A 14,971-nucleotide genomic window follows, 5' to 3' on the forward strand; every position below is an offset into this window, starting at 1 on the left:
ATAATAAGGCAGAAGGGGCAGATAACATTCCATCAGAATTTATAAAATCATTGGGGGAAGTGACAGCAAAATGACCACGTTGGTGTGAAATATGTATGAGTCTGGTGACATACCAACTAACTTTTGGACAAATGTCATCCACACAATTCCGAAGACCGCAGGAGCTGACAATTGCGAGAATTATCGCACAATCAGCTTAACAAAATGGTTCAAATGGCTCTGAGCACTATGGGACTTAACTTCTGAGGTCAACAGTCCCCTAGAACTTAGAACTACTTAAACCTAACCAACCTAAGGACATCACACACATCCATGCACGAAAGCAGGATTCGAACCTACGACCGTAGCGCTCGCACCGTTCCAGAATGTAGCGCCTAGAACCGCTCGGCCACTCCAGCCGGCAATCAGCTTAACAGCTCATGCATCCAAATTGCTGACGAATAATATACAGAAGAATGGAAAAGAAAATTGAGGATGTGTTAGATGACGATCAGTTTGGCTTTAGGAAAGGAAAAAGGCACCAGAGAGGGAATTCAGTCGTTTCGGTTGATAATGTAAGCAAGACTAAAGATAAGTCAAGAGACTTTCAGAGTATTCATCAACTTGAGAAAGCGTTCGACAATGTAAAATGGTGCGAGATGTTCGAAATTCTGAGAAAAATAGGGGAAAGCTACAGGGAGAGACGAGAAGTATGTAATATGCACAAGCTTGAAGAAGGAATAATAAGAGTGCAGGACTAAGAACTAAGAGCTCGGATTAAAAAATGTGTAAGACAGGGATGTAGTCTTTCGCCCCTGCTGTTCAATCTGTACATCGAAGAAGCAATCACGAAAATAAAAGAAATGTTCGAAAGTGGAATTAAAATTAAAGGTGAAAGGATATCAATGATACGATTCGCTGTTGACAGTGCTATCCCAAGTGAAAGTGAAGAAGAACTATATGATCTGCTGAACGGAATGAACAGCCTAATGAGTACAGATTATGGATTAAATCGAAGAAAGACGAAAGTAGTGAGAAATAGCAGGAATGAGAACAGCGAGAAACTGAAGATCAGGACTGATGTTCACAAAGCAGATGAAGTTAAGGTATTTTAAAACTTAGACAGCACAATAACCAATGTCAGACGGAGCAAGGAGGACGTTAAAAGCAGACTAGCACTGGTAAGAGGGTACTACTAGCCAAGAGAAATCTACTAAAATCAAAAATAGCCCTTAATTTGAGGAAGGAATTTCTGAGAATGTACGTTTGGAGCGCAGCATTGTATGGTAGTGAAACACGGACTGTGGGAAAACCGGAACAGAAGAGAATGGTAGCATTTCAGATGTTGTGCAATAGGCGAATGTCGAAAATTAGGGGGACTGGTAAGGTGAAGAAAGAGGGGGTTCTGCGCAGAATCGGAGAGGAAAGGAATATGTGGAAAACACTGACAAGAAGGAAGGACACGATAATAAGACATCTCTTAAGACATGAGGGAATGACTTCCACGTTGCTAGAGGGAGCTGAAGATGGCTAAACTGTAAAGGAAGACTGAGATGGGAATACATCTAGAAAGGACGTAAGTTGCAAGTGTCACTCTGAGATGAAGAGGTCAGCACAGGAAAGGAATTTGTGGCAGGCCACAACTAACCAGTCAGAAGACTGATGACTCAAAGAAAAAAATGTGGATACAAACTAGGAGGAAGCCAGAGAGGAAAAATGGAACAGTAAATACGTAACGTATCACCACTTGTCCTAGATGGAAACACCACACCCTTAGTGTCTCCATTTCAGGTGAAAATATTTTGCTTTCTTTTCATAATTGGCATAGAGCTGCAAAATTAGAGAAGTACATCTACATCTACATCTGCATGATTACTCCGCAACTCAAATTTAAGTGCTTGGCAGAGGGTTCATCGAAGCACAATCACACTATCTCCCTACCATTCCACTCCCGAACACCTAAACCTTTCTGTTCGAGCTCTGATTCCTCTTATTTTACTTCGATGATGATTCCTACCCTTGTAGGTTGGGCTCAACAAAATATTTTCGCATTCGGAAGAGAAAGTTGGTGACTGAAATTTCGTAAATAGATCTCGCCGCGACGAAAAACGTCTTTGCTTTAATGACTTCCATCCCAACTCGCGTATCATATCTGCCACACTCTCTCCCCTATTATGTGATAATACAAAACGAGCTGCCCTTTTTTGCACCCTTTCTATGTCCTCCGTCAATCTCACACCGCGCAGCAATATTCTAACGGAGGACGAACGAGTGTAGTGTAAGCTGTCTCTTTAGTGGGCTTGTTGCATCTTCTAACTGTCCTGCCAATGAAACGCAACCTTTGGCTCGCCTTCCTCACAATATTATCTATGTGGCCTTTCCAACTGAAGTTGTTCATAATTTTAACACCCAGGTACTTAGTTGAATTGACAGCCTTGAGAATTGTACTATTTATCGAGTAATCGAATTCCAACAGATTTCTTTTGGATTCTCATGTGGATCACCTCACACTTTTCGTTATTTAGTGTCAACTACCACCTGCCACACCATACAGCAATCTTTTCTAAATCGCTTTGCAACTGATACTGGTCTTCGGATGACCTTACTAGACCGTAAATTACAGCATCATCTGCGAACAACATAAGAGAACTGCTCAGATTGTCACCCCGGTCATTTATATACATCAGGAACAGCAGAGGTCCCAGGGCGCTTCCCTGGGGAACACCTGATATCACTTCAGTTTTACTCGATGATTTGCCGTCTATTACTACGAACTGCGACCTTCCTGACAGGAAAACACGAATCCAGTTGCACAACTGAGACAATACCCCGTAGGCCCGCAGCTTGATTAGAAGTCGCTTGTGAGGAACGGTGTCAAAAGGTTTCCGGAAATCTAGAAATACGGAATGAACTTGAGATCCCCTTTCGATAGCGGCCATTACTTCGTACGAATAAAGAGCTAGCTGCGTTGCACAAGAACGATGTTTTCTGAAACCATGCTGATTACGTGTCAATAGATCGTTCCCTTCGAGGTGATTCATAATGCTTGAATACAGTATATGCTCCAAAACACTACTGCAAACCGACGTCAATGATATAGGTCTGTAGTTCGATGGATTACTTCTACTACCCTTCTTAAACACTGGTGCGACCTGCGCAATTTTTCAATCTGCAGGTACAGATCTATCGGTGAGCGAGCGGTTGTATATGATTGCTAAGTAGGGAGCTATTGTATCAGCGTAATCTGAAAGGAACCTAATCGGTAAACAATCTGGACCTGAAGACTTGTCCGTATTAAGCGATTTGAGTTGCTTCGCAACCCCTAAGGTATCTACTTCTAAGAAACTCCTGCTAGCAGCTGTTCGTGTTTCAATTCTGGAATATTCCATTCGTCTTCCCTGGTGAAGGAATTTCGGAAAACTGCGTTCAATAACTCCGCTTTAGAGGCACAGTCGTGCGAAGGTATTGACTGCGTCTTGCCGCTTGTGTACTTTACATACGACCAGAATTTCTTCTGATTTTCTACCAGATTTCGAGACAATGTTTCGTTGTGGAACCTATTAAAGGCATCTCGCATTGAAGTCCGTGCCAAATTTCGCGCGTCTGTAAATTTTAGCCAATCTTCGGGATTTCGCGTTCTTCTGAACTTCGCACGCTTTTTCCGTTGCCTCTGCAACACCGTTCGGACTTCTTTTGTGTACCATGGGGGATCAGTTCCATCTCTTACCAATTTATGAGGTATGAATCTCTCAGTTGCTGTTGCTACTATATCTTTGAATTTGAGCCACATCTCATCTACATTTCCATAGTCTGTTAGGAAGGAATGGAGATTGTCTCTTAGGAAGGCTTCTAGTGACACTTTATCCGCATTTTTAAATAAAATTATTTTGCGTTTGTTTCTTGTGGATTTGGAAGAAACGGTATTGAGCAACGATCTTGTGATCACTAATCTCTGTGTCAGTCATGATGCTCTCTATTAGCTCTGGATTGTTTGTGGCTAAGAGGTCAAGTGTGTTTTCGCAACCATTTACAATTCGCGTGGGTTCGTGGACTAACTGCTCGAAATAATTTTCGGAGAAAGCATTTAGGACAATCTCGGAAGATGTTTTCTGTCTGCCACTGGTTCTGAACAAGTATTTTTGCCAACATATCGAGGGAAGGTTGAAGTCCCCACCAACTATAACCGTATGAGTAGAATGACAAGAAATTGTTATGTAGGTCTCGCTAAAATGAGTAACTAGGAGATATGGAGAGTACGTGGAGATTTTTGTGTATCACATAAGGAAGATAAATACTAGTATGTATGAACTGACAGATAACCAATACCAATAAGCCCATTTTACAGGAGGTAGGACAAAGAGCATTGTATACATTTCTGCAGGGTTTGTCCTCTGACATGCATTAAGTTTAACAAACTTTAAACGAGATGTAACAGCTGCAGCAACTATGGCCAAGACTGATGCGTTGACCAGTCCTAGAGAAAGGAAAGTAATTTTTGATACTGCCACCATGTATTCCCTTGGTCCACATTCAGTGACATTATGCGATGTCGCAGTGCAAGAAGTGTTAGCAGACTGGACGCCCTGAATGAAATTACCAGTGAACGGAAATGCAAACATGGGGATGGGGGTCATGGGTTCGACCTTGCATCCTAATGTTAAACAAAAGAGGAGACCCCATAGCCACTGGTTAGCGTTCTGAGTGGATGTTAGCATGTGGTACCTCTGTGCAGAATCAGTAGCAGAATGTTGTTTAACCAGCTATATAGGACAAATAATGTGCAAAGTTTTGCTATATATGGGATCTCAGTTATCAGTAGCCAATCGGGGCATACTTGGTATTAGAAATTTGGATCGACCTCATTGCAGAATAAATGGGGTTTGGGAGGGTAATATTCACTCGCTCGGGGTTTCCAAGTGGAGAGGCTTGGGGGAAAGGCTCCAGGATTGTGTGGACGTAGTCCCTAGCGTAGACTTAAGATATGATATCGTGCTGTGGATTTCCTGATAAAGCATCATGTCAGATTCGATCTCCAACAGTGAATAGTGGATGAGGCATCATTCCATCTCTGTTTTACTGCGGGAAAGACTCAACAGACGCAAGGCAAGCCCCAGTTATCAGAGAAGCCAACTAAACTGTGTAATAGACTTCCCAGAGTCGACTTGAGAGACAAAACACCAAAAAGAACAGGAAATATAGTCTGAGTGAGCGTAGGAGAGGAGCAGTAGGAGAGACAAGCCAGATACTACTTTGTATGTGGTTTATCCTAGAAAATAAAATGAAGAATTGGACATGGTGCAGAGTTTCATTCGTCATAGTCTATCCTATGTACAAGATACTGACAGAAGCTGGGTAGTACTTCTAATTGTGGACAACTTCAGTTCACTACAGTTAGAGGTACCATGAGGTACACTCGTTGGTATCTTGTGGCTGTTAGGGGATGAAGAGTTAGATAGAGATGTCAGGGAATGATACTGGAAGCTGTGTTAATGCAGCATACAATTCCCAACGGGAATGAATCACCAGTGTATAGAAAACCATATTGAGTACCACATCATCTGCAACACATGATAAGGCAATTTATTGACCAGCAGCTCTATGATGTTATTATAGAAATGAGCACCAGCCCTTGAACAGTAGTAATTTTACCAAAGAATAGATCAGACACTAGAAAGGCTACAGATTTTCTTACAATCTCAGGTATTTTAATCAAAAGACAACTGTGGTCATATTTCCATTACCTATTATTGCTGAGACCCTGGATAATCCTGGACAATACCACTAGTTTATGAGAAAATATTTGTGAAGTTTATACCACCAATTAGAAATAGCACATAATGATCGACCCAAGACGGTGTTTACTGTCTCATTTGAAATTTTTTTGTACTATCAGGAGCCATTTGGATTGAAGAATGCACCAGCGACATTTCAGCATGTACTGTATGATGTGCCACACGGTTTAAAATCGAAACAGTGCATGGTATACCTGGACGATATTGTGGTATTTTCTAAGGACATCCACGAACATTTACAGTTGCGTGACATCTTCAGTGATTTGCAAGTGGCAGGACTAAGTGTCATTTTGTAGTAAATGAAGTTTGCTATATTATCAGCCAGAATCGAGAGCAAACAAATGCTCAACTTGTTTCAGCTGTAGGTGAAGGTGAAGCCTACAACAGAGGACGAGCTACAGTCCTAACTTTGAAGGGTAATTATTATAGAAAATTTGTGCTATAATTTGCAGAAATAGCAAGACACCGACACTTCTCTGCGGAAGGAGGTGAAATTTCAATGGAGCCCAGAATGTGAAGAAGACGTTTTGTGATTAAAGGATCTATTGAACATTAGTCCCACGATTGCTTTCTCGGTTTACCAGAAACTAGTTATATTTTTCAAAATCGCAAGGAACAGAATTCATTAATTATTTCCTTTCTAGCTTTATTAGCGCAGAGTCAGATTTTAGTTAGTTACTAGCCATTATCAATGCGGTATTTTGGTGTTGTTATACATGACCTAGTACGTTTACACCTATTGTTCAGCCTCTCGTCACAGACACAGCTCTTCTCATAGACTTTTATGAACTGCGACAAGAGCCTGGAGCATAGGTGTAGATGTACCAGGGCATAACAGCACCAAAATACTGCATTGTTAATGGCTAGTTACTAGCCAAAATCTTGACCCCTTCTAATAAATATAGAACTGAAATGACAACTGATTGCTGCTCTTTACTAATTTAAATTTTATTTCACGTTTGTGGAGCACATTCCACTTCCCTAATGGAAGGTAATCTGACAATTTATAGAGTCAGGCGACGTGAGCAATCATGCATTAGGAACGTTCCATGGCAGGGAACTCCTGGAGCAGAGCACCCGATAGGACATGGATCTCCACAGCTAAATAAGATGGAGAAAAGCTGCTCAACAAGTGAAAAGGAGACACTCACTTTGATCTATCGAATCACTTATTTCATTTTCTCCTTGTATGGTCGACATTTAAAGTTATAATTGATTATGCACAGCTGAAACAGTTTTCACATCATGATGATTCATCTGGCTCCTTGACTCGTTGTGCTTTAGAGTTAAGTGAGTTCAGTTTTGAAGTCGTATTCCTCCTGAGTCGACTCATGGTAATGCAGATGGGATGAGTCACAAGATACGTGCTTTGGAACATTTTACATATCAGCCGATCTATGGCGAAAGGCTCAGCTTGCTGACAAAGTGTCATCAGTTCGTGATGCAAGCTCAGTTTAATGCTGATAATAGAGTATTTAACAAAGAAACGAGCTGTGGTAGGGACATAATCGTCCCAATAAGTTTACACAGTGAAGTGTTGGGGCAGAATAAAAATTCTATCTTGGCGAGACTCGTAGGCTGTTGAGCTATAGAATGGTGCAATTTAGATAATTATTGAAGAGGATGCAGAAGTAAGATGTGGAACAGTACAGCAAAATCTGCATACCATATATGCTATTGGCTGGAAAGCTTTGTAAGCAATTTTAATCTCATATTACCTGAGGCCAGCAGACCATTCCAGATGGTTGACATACACATTCTTAGATCCTTTCAGCTGGCACTGACAGGTAATCATTCTGCATTAACTGTAAATGACCGTTTTTCGCTATTTGTACCCGGAAATCAATGTCCAGGGGTAGCGTCTTTGATTAGCAATCAAAACTCTCTTGGTCCCTGGTTTGCACCCCACCACCACTTCAATTTTGAATAAAAATAATAGTCAATGGCAGCCGAAAGCTTCCAGCATACGAAGTCACCCTCACTGAGTCAAAGGCCTTGTTGCAGAGGTGGAAGAGCAGACAGAGGTTCAGCAGTTATAAACAGCATGAGGATGCAGAAGGCAATGGAAACCACCGTACTAACTGAAAAAGGTGTCATGAAAATCTCTTCATATGCTTAAGATTCTGGACTAATCCCCGATTCAGATATGCCGAATGGTACTTCTAAGGGGAAGGTGACCATGGGAAAAAGACTGAATGACCAACGAAAGGATAATGTTCTACGAGTCAGTATATGGAATGACAGAAGTTTCAACATAGTATTAGAGCTACAAAAACTGAAAAGGGAAATGTTATAGCTCAGTATAGATATAGTAGTGGTCAGTGACGTGACATCGAAAGAAAGGGACGATTCCCGGTCAGATGAGTACAGGGTAATATCAACAGCAGCAGGAAATGGTATAATGAGAGTAGGATTCGTTACGAGCAGTAAGGTAGGACAGAATGTCAGTTAATGCGAACAGTTCAATGACACAGCTGTTCTCATCGGAATCTACAGAAAACCAACTTTTGCAACAATATTTCAGGTATATATACCGACATCACAAGGAGAAGATGAGATAGAAAAAGTATTGAAGTTATAGAATAGGTAATTCAGTGCATAATGGGAGATAAAAATGTGTTATTGATGAGAGACTGGGTGAGGGAGTAGAAGAAAGGGTTGCTGGAGAATATGGGCTTGGTAGAAGAAGTGACCAAGGAAACAGGCTGAGTTCTGCAATAAATTGCAGGCAATAATAGTGAATAATCTGTTGAAGAATCACAAAAGAAGGAGGTATATTGGAAAAGACCAGGAGGTACAAGAAAAGTTCAGTTAAATCATACCGTGGTCAGTAGAGAGTCCAAAACCAGATATTAATTTGTAAGGTATACCCCGATACGTATAAACATTCAGACCACAATTTAGTAGTAATGAAGAGGAGGCTGAAATGTGCAATGGGAATTCCACTGTTAAATGAAGAGGACAGAGCGGATGGGAAGACCTCTACGAGGGGGAAGACTTGTCTGATGACGCGATAGAAGAAAAAACAGGAGACGATATAAAAGAGAGTCGGGGTCCAGTATTAGAATCAGATTTTAAAAGAGATTTGTAAGAATTAAGTTTGAATAAAGCAAAAGGTATAGATAACATCCCATCAGAATTTATAAAATCGCTGGGGGAAGTGGCAACATAACGACTATTCGCGTTGGTGTGTAGATTCTCTTCGTCTGGCGAAATACCTTGCAACTTTTGAAAAACATCATCCACACAATTCCTAACACTGCAAGAGCTGACGAGAATAAACGGACAGTCATCTTAAGGGCTGATGCATCCAAGTTGCTGACAAGAATAATATACAGAAGAATGGAAAAGAAAATTTATGATGTGTTAGATGTTCAGTCTGACTTTACGAAAGGTTAAGGTACCAGAGAGGCAGTTCTGATGTTACGGTTGATAATGGAAGGAAGGCAAAAGAAAATAAAGACACGTCCGTAGGTTCTGTCGACTTGAAAAAAGCGTTCGACGATATAAATTGGGGCAAGGTGTTCGAAATTCTGAATGAAATATGGATAAGCTTTTGTGAGAGACGAGTAATATACAATTTGTATAAGAGACAAGAGGGAGTAGTAAGTGGGGAAGTCCAAGAACGAAGATTCCAGATTAAAAAGGGTTTAAGGCAGGGATATAGTCTTCCGCCTCTACTTTTCAATCAGTAAATCGAAGAAGTAATGATGAAAATAAAAGAAACGTTCAAGAATGGAATTAAAATACAAGATGTAAAGATATCATTGATAAAATTCGCTGATGAAATTGACATTTTCAGTGGTAGTGAAGAAGGGTTACAGGATCTGCTGAATGGAATGTACAGTCTAACGAGTACAAAATATTGATTGAGAGGAAATCGAAGAAAGACAAAAGTAATGGGATGTAGCAGAAATGAGAAGAGCGAGTAACTCTACATCAGTGTCGATGGTCACAAGTAAATGAAGGAGCTCTGCTTTTAGGCAATACAATAACCCATGACGGACGGAGCAAGGAGGACATCAAAAAGCCGACTAGCACTGGCGGAAAGGGCATTCCTGCCAACAGAAACCCACTAATATCTAACACATACCTTAATTTGAGGAAGAAATTTCTGAGAATGTACGTTCGGAGCACAGTATTTATAGTAGTGAAATGTGTAGTGTTGGAAAACTCGAACTGAAGAGAATCGAAGGAATCGGTATGTGGTGCTACAGAAAAGTGGTGAAAAGTAGATGGACTGCGCAGAATAGGAGAAAAAGGAAATATACGGAAAACGCCTACAGTAGGAAGAGACTGGATACAGGACTTCTGTTGAGATATCAGGGAATAACCTCTATGTTACTAGAGGCAGCTGTAGGAGAAAAACTGAACAGTGCCCAGTTCTTTCGGGCGTCACTGGCTCGGGTGTCGGCCCCATCGCCAGTATCTATGAAGAAGCGTGGGTTGTGTCCTTAGAAGGTATTTGCTTGCCGATATATATACGAGGAGGGGGGGCCCGAGAAGGAGGGTGAAGTTTGGGGATTGGCAGTAGCGTCGCGACTAGAGGTGGTCATGAGGTGCGAGCGGCCGAAACCACGAGCTGCGCATGGAGGGCCTGCGCAGACCGAAGATAGCGGAGTAGTTCACCGGGGTCAGCGTCGACTACAAGCAGCAGGCCGACGTTCCATCGTGTCGGACGACCTGTCGTGGCCTGGTTGCTCTCTTCTACTTGGCTTTCATCGGCACCATTCAGTAACCGCTGCGACACCTCGTGGATCCATGGAACCGCTTGCTAATAAAGGGGATTAACATTCTGTAATCCTTGTGGTGATTTGTTTCGTAGTCTGCCTACCCTTCTTATTATTTTCTGGTTAGTACCCCACCCTCAGAGTTTTACTCGGTCGGGTCTTTGGGCGTAAATACAGGCAGCAGTATTGTACTAACACACTACTTGTCATTTGAAAATTTGTCCCGCTATTATATTCGCTTTGCTTTGTGGTTTCTTTTTTTTTTTTTTTTTTGGTCATCAGTCTACTGACTGGTTTGATGCGGCCCGCCACGAATTCCTTTCCTGTCCTAACCTCTTCATCTCAGAGTAGCACTTGCAGCCTACGTCCTCAATTATTTTCTTCACGTATTCCAATCTCTGTCTTCCTCTACAGTTTTTGCCCTCTACAGCTCCCTCTAGTACCATGGAAGTCATTCCCTCATGTCTTAGCAGATGTCCTATCATCCTGTCCTTTCTCCTTATCAGTGTTTTCCACATATTCCTTTCCTCTCCGATTCTGCATAGAACCTCCTCATTCCTTACCTTATCAGTCCACCTAATTTTCAACATTCGTCTATAGCACCACATCTGAAATGCTTCGATTCTCCCACAGTCCATGTTTCACTACCATACAATGCTGTACTCCAGATGTACATCCTCAGAAATTTCTTCTTCAAATTAAGGCCGGTATTTGATATTAGTAGACTTCTCTTGGCCACAAATGCCTTTTTTGCCATAGCGAGTCTGCTTTTGATGTCCTCCTTGCTCCGTCTGTCATTGGTTATTTTACTTCCTAGGTAGCAGAATTCCTTAACTTTATTGACTTCGTGACCATCAATCCTGATGTTAAGTTTCTCGCTGTTCTCATTTCTACAACTTCTCATTACCTTCGTCTTTCTCCGATTTACTCTCAAACCATACTGTGTACTCATTAGACTGTTCATTCAGTTTAGCAGATCATTTAATACTTCTTCACTTTCACTCAGGATAGCAATGTCATCAGCGAATCGTATCATTGATATCCTTTCACCTTGTATTTTAATTCCATTCCTGAACCTTTCATTTATTTCCATCATTGCTTCCTCGATGTACAGATTGAAGAGTAGGGGCGAAAGGCTACAGCCTTGTCTTACACTCTTCTTAATAAGAGCACTTCGTTCTTGATCGTCCACTCTTATTATTCCCTCTTGGTTGTTGTACATATCGTATATGACCCGTCTCTCCCTATAGCTTACCCCTACCTTTTTCAGAATCTCGAATAGCTTGCACCATTTTATATTGTCGAACGCTTTTTCCAGGTCGACAAATCCTAAGAAAGTGTCTTGATTTTTCTTTAGCCTTGCTTCCATTATTAGCCGTAACGTCAGAATTGCCTCTCTCGTCCCTTTACTTTCCCTAAAGCCAAACTCATCGTCACCTAGCGCGTTCTCAATTTTCTTTTCCATTCTTCTGTATATTATTCTTGTAAGCAGCTTCGATGCATGAGCTGTTAAGCTCATTGTGCGATAATTCTCGCACTTGCCAGCTCTTGCCGTCTTCGGAATTGTGTGGATGATGCTTTTCCGAAAGTCAGATGGTATGTCGCCAGACTCATATATTCTACACATCAACGTGAATAGTCGTTTTGTTGCCACTTCCCCCAATGATTTTAGAAATTCTTATGGAATGTTATCTAGCCCTTCTGCCTTATTTGACCGTAAGTCCTCCAAAGATCTCTTAAATTCCGATTCTAATACTGGATCCCCTATCTCTTCTAAATCGACTCCTGTTTCTTCTTCTATCACATCAGACAAATATTCACCGTCATAGAGGCTTTCATTGTATTCTTTCCACCTATCTGTTCTCTCCTCTGCATTTAACAGTGGAATTCCCGTTGCACTCTTAATGTTACCACCGTTGCTTTTATTGTCACCAAAGGTTGTTTTGACTTTCCTGTATGCTGAGTCTGTCCTTCCGACAATCATATCTTTTTCGATGTCTTCACATTTTTCCTGCAGCCATGTCCTCTTAGCTTCCCTGCACTTACCATTTATTTCATTCCTCAGCGGCTTGTATTTCTGTATTCCTGAATTTCCCGGAACATGTCTGTGCTTCCTCCTTTCATCAAACAACTGAAGCATTTCTTCTGTTACCCATGGTTTCTTCGCAGCTACCTTCTTTGTACCTATGTTTTCCTTCCGAACATCTGTGATGGCCCTTTTTACAGATGTCCATTCCTCTTCAACTGTACTGCCTACTGCGCTATTCCTTATTGCTGTATCTATAGCGTTAGAGAACTTCAAACGTATCTCGTCATTCCTTAGTACTTCCGTATCCCACTTCTTTGCGTATTGATTCTTCCTGACTAATGTCTTGAGCTTCAGCCTACTCTTCATCACTACTATATTGTGATCTGATTCTATATCTGCTCCTGGGTACGCCTTACAGTCCAGTATCTGATTTCGGAATCTCTGTCTGACCATGATGTAATCTAATTGAAATCTTCCCGTATCTCCCGGCCTTTTCCAAGTAAACCTCCTCCTCTTGTGATTCTTGAACAGGGTATTCGCTATTACTAGCTGAAACTTGTTACAGAACTCAATTAGTCTTTCTCCTCTTTCATTTCTTGTCCCAAGCCCATATTCTCCTGTAACCTTTTCTTCTACTCCTTCCCCTACAACTGCATTCCAGTCGCACCTGACTATTAGATTTTCGTCTCCCTTTACATACTGCATTACCCTTTCAATATCCTCATACACTTTCTCTATCTGTTCATCTTCAGCTTGCGACGTCGGCATGTATACCTGAACTATTGTTGTCGGTGTTGGTCTGCTGTCGATTCTGATTAGAACAACCCGGTCACTGAACTGTTCACAGTAACACACCCTCTGCCCTACCTTCCTATTCATAACGAATCCTACACTTGTTATACCATTTTCTGCTGCTGTTGATATTACCCGATACTCATCTGACCAGAAATCCTTGTCTTCCTTCCGCTTCACTTCACTGACCCCTACTATATCTAGATTGAACCTTTGCATTTTTCCCTTTTCAGATTTTCTGGTTTGTACCCGATCATTAATGTTCTTTTAATCAGTTACTCGTTGTAAATACAGCCGGAACAATTGTACTAAGTCACAGGTTGCCGTTAAACAAAAGAGGGACCTTGTGGTTAAATTTACCTGTTAACCGGTTCAATTCTTTGATTGTAATTGCATTTGTCAGTCATTAGTTATAATCTGAAGAACCTGTTGTACTAAACTGTTCGTTCCCATGTTGAAAGACTAGGTCATTATTGATGTATTTTAGCTTGATATTGTGGTTCTATCGAGAGAGTTCTCTTGCAATAAGTGTTTACAAGTGACGTTTTAAGACTCTCCTTCAGAGCGACCTTAATAACTGACAATCATTTTAACTTTGAAAATATTAACAGCTAACTGTCACCAGGACTTTAGGCGAAATAAAATTATTAGAAGGGACGGATTGCGATCCAGTCGCACCTTGGCTGCCCATTGAAATTAAGAGGTTTTTGTTGCTTTGAAGTAAGCCTTATCTTTGTCATATTGTTTTGTAATCTGTTTAACCTTTAAGCACAGGTGCGCATTTTAACCCCGAACCTTTCGACATAAAGCTTTCAAATTAAAGGTTAAGTCATTTGTTTTGAGTAACTGAATCATTCTTGTCATCAGTTGTGCCTATAAAGTTTTCATGTGTTGCAGAAGGGCATTTTAAAAGACAGACTGTGCCCAGCGCTATTGTAAACACCGCTATTTCACCCAATAACGGGCGGGCTGCAGGTGCGGCCGTCTTGTAATCATTGTCATATTGTTTACTGTTTTTCAATACAGCACTTCAGATTTCTTTTTTAAAGATTAAAAAATTATTCACGTTAAGGTTTAAGATGTAAAGAATTTTGCAAATTTGTTCATTTTGTTGAAGGAAATTTTATGGTTAATGCTTCGATTATCTGTAAAACACAGTTTATATATTGTTAGATAAACAGGTTGTCTGCCAGTAAGTACCGCGTTTCAAAACCTTTAGAAGATAACACAGACTGGAATACATAAAGCAAATAATTAAGGAGGTAGGTTACAAGTGCTACTCTGAGATGAAGAGGTTGGCGCAGGAGAGGAATTCATAGCGGGGCGCATCAAACTACTCAGAAGACTGATGACTCAAAAAAAAAAAAAACACAAAGTGTCAATGCGTCTGGATGGGATTTAGATAACAAGGTAGCCAAACAGTAAATACGAACCACAGATACTGAAATCCAGGAACAGTGTTCTAGACTATTTCAATTTATAATTCGTGAAGTCGCACTGGGGATGTAGAGCAAACAAAAGAATTTTTGGTATCACATTTTACATTTCATTAAATAACCAGGATCTTTTCAAGTGTGATGTATCCTAAATTACACCAAAGAATGTCACCATAAAGACAAAAGGAATATCTACGACTGTAAATAAAGCTA

Source organism: Schistocerca piceifrons, chromosome 2, assembly GCF_021461385.2.
Source record: "Schistocerca piceifrons isolate TAMUIC-IGC-003096 chromosome 2, iqSchPice1.1, whole genome shotgun sequence".
Lineage (NCBI taxonomy): Eukaryota > Metazoa > Arthropoda > Insecta > Orthoptera > Acrididae > Schistocerca > Schistocerca piceifrons.